Source organism: Apis dorsata, unplaced genomic scaffold (genome assembly GCF_000469605.1).
Source record: "Apis dorsata unplaced genomic scaffold, Apis dorsata 1.3 scaffold_298, whole genome shotgun sequence".
NCBI classification, from domain to species: Eukaryota; Metazoa; Arthropoda; class Insecta; order Hymenoptera; family Apidae; genus Apis; species Apis dorsata.
This window is the reverse complement of record NW_006263572.1, coordinates 229,819-232,408: the sequence shown is the minus strand read 5'-3', so window position 1 is coordinate 232,408 and position 2,590 is coordinate 229,819. Positions and strand designations below refer to the sequence as shown.

The following is a 2,590-nucleotide window of genomic DNA, read 5'->3' as shown; positions in this document are numbered from 1 at the left end:
CGGCCAAACTGGCGAACGAACAAACGAACAAACGAACAGGCGAACAAGCAACGCCTGTCCTCTCTCGTTCTCCCCTCCCCCCTCTCCCCCATTGTCCCCGCACCGATCCACGGGGGAAGGAGGGCGCGCGTGTACATGGAGACGACGCTTCCGCCAACATTCGACGTTACATTCCACATTAACCAAATTATGATTTAAGGTCGCGTATTGTCGCAGCGTGCCGATTGTTCACATCCAAATAGTCCTTGAACAGGGAGAGTTATAAATTATAATATAATGCGAGCAATTGCCGCGTCGATCCGCGATGATTGTTATGTTATCAAACGACGAGGTTCGGGAAATTCTTCGAAAAAAAATTTTTTAATCGATATTCTCAATGAATAAATAACTAAGTAAACTGTGTTATCAACTGCGTAATTCTTCGAGAAGAAAAAAAGAAAGAAAGAAGCAACCTCTTCATTCCTCCTTCCCTCGTAAGAGGAGGATCGAATTCGAAGAAGAGGATACACTCCTCTCTCTCTCTCTCTCTTTCTTCCCCCCTCCACTTCGAGAAAAGTAAATAACAAAAGGGGAACGAAGAGTAGCGGAGGCGATGGATAAAACTCGATCGAGTGCGGCCGCGGAGAGGGAAAGGTGGGAAAAAGCGAAGAGAAAAGGGAGAGTGAATGAGGGGTGGGTGAGGGGGATAGAAACAGGCAGCCGGTCGTTAGATGGGTAGCGCGCGAAAGGTGGTCGGTGGAGAAGGAGGAGTAGGAGGAGGTGGAGGAGGAGCAGGAGGAGGTGGAAGGGCGGCGGTAGAAGGGTAGCCATAAAAGTTTATGCTCTCCATATGTTGTAATATAGTCGGTAGCAAGCGGCAGGGTGCGGGGGGAGATCGGTAAAATATGCGGGCAATAAGTATGGATTGTTATTAACACGGGGCGCGCGGTGTCCGCCGCGTTTCTGAATCCATTACCTCCGCATGGCGGCTGAAATACCGGCCGATATATCCGACCTGGTGTGTACATCGCCGCACCAATGGCGAGGGAAAGAGTANNNNGCATGAGCGCTAGATAGCGAATGCGAGAATGAGAATGAGAATGGGGGAGGGAGAGAGAGAGAGGGAGAGAGAGAGAGAGAGAGGAGAGGATTCGGAGAGCGTATGAATGGATTAGCAGGCGCGGTGCGGCTAAAATTACGATCGGATTTCACGTGCCCCGTACACCCAGGGCCAGACGTATACGTATGCACGCTCTCCTAGCCCGCGTGCATACCAACCCGCTATTCACTTTCCGTCACGCCAAGAAAATGGCAACCCGTGACCCTCCGTCACCCAATTTCGCGTCGATCCTTTCTCCAACGAGAAAAACATATATATATATATATATACGTATATATATATACGTATGTATATATGTGTGTGTGCGCGCGTATTATTAGGGGTTACAGTTCTTTTAAAGTTGGCTTATACCTACATGAGTAGGTATAGATAGGTAAGCCACGGGTCGGGGACTCGCAACACCTTTCCAGACTCTTAAAATGGAAAGACAAATAATGGTGGTGGAACGAGCGCGGCAGACGACTGATGGGTCTGGCATGGCTCTAACTAGACGCAATCAAGCGAGGAGCTTGGAGTTTGCGGCTGGTTACGAGGAGAGAGAGAGAGGGAGAATGGGAGGAATGAAGACTAACAGCGTGTCGCTCGGAGGCTAACCAGAAGTAATGCTACCTCGGATCAATCTCCCTCCCCCTCCTCCCTCCTATCCAGAATCCAAAGCCGCGACCGAGGACGAGATAGAGAGCGAAACTCTATCGCCGGACCCAACAACATCGACATCCACGTCAATCTTATTATCGCGCGTCCCGATAATTCTCCTCCTACGATTTTGTTCCACGCGTACGCCGACAAATGGATAAATTTCTTTCTTGCATATATCGTTGCATCGTTACGAATATCGGGTGAAAAATTTTTGAAAATTTATTCAAATCTCGGTTCTTTTTATTAGGAAGTTACGAAGGTTACGTCTCCGAAGATATTTTCTGATTCGCAGGAATGATTCCAAACTTTTGGAAAAGGTGAGAATTCGTTGGAGAGATAGATCCGGCGAATGATTTCGCAACTCTGAAAGTTTCCGTGCATTTGTAATTTGCGAGAAAAGGATACGAATATCGAAGGGAATTCATTTTAGAAAAAAAAAAAAAAGAAAAAGAAATGAAATATATCCAGTCGTATGCCCTAATTAAATTAAACCTCGCTCGATAATAATTTTCTCGACCAATTGTGACTCGTGTGATACGCATAATTTTTCGAGAATACGAGATGAATTAGAATCGAGGAAAAGAAAAATCTCCCTTCTCGAAGAAAATAAATAATAATAATGAGCGAAAGATATATAACTCGCGTATTCGCGGTGTATAAACGGTGTATACACAGATACGGGAGACGCGTCGTTTAAAGGCTGGACGAAAGTGGCGCAAAGGTGGGCGAGAGAATCGCGCGACGCGACCGAATCGCTGCGGTATTTATCGCTATCCGAAATACATTCATTTTCATTTCGAACATTACGTGCGAGTAGCGGAGAAGGGTGGAGGAGGAGGAGGAGGAGGAGGA

General features: G+C 46.9%; 1 long non-coding RNA gene across 1 annotated transcript; it reads left to right on the top strand.

Annotated features, from left to right (window-relative positions):
• The first annotated feature begins 1,498 nt into the window (after window positions 1–1,498).
• On the top strand, window positions 1,499–2,049 carry LOC116185851. Its single transcript, XR_004150752.1, has 2 exons — window positions 1,499–1,698; window positions 1,986–2,049. It is a non-coding gene; the product is annotated as an uncharacterized LOC116185851 (long non-coding RNA).
• The last annotated feature ends 541 nt before the right edge of the window (window positions 2,050–2,590 follow it).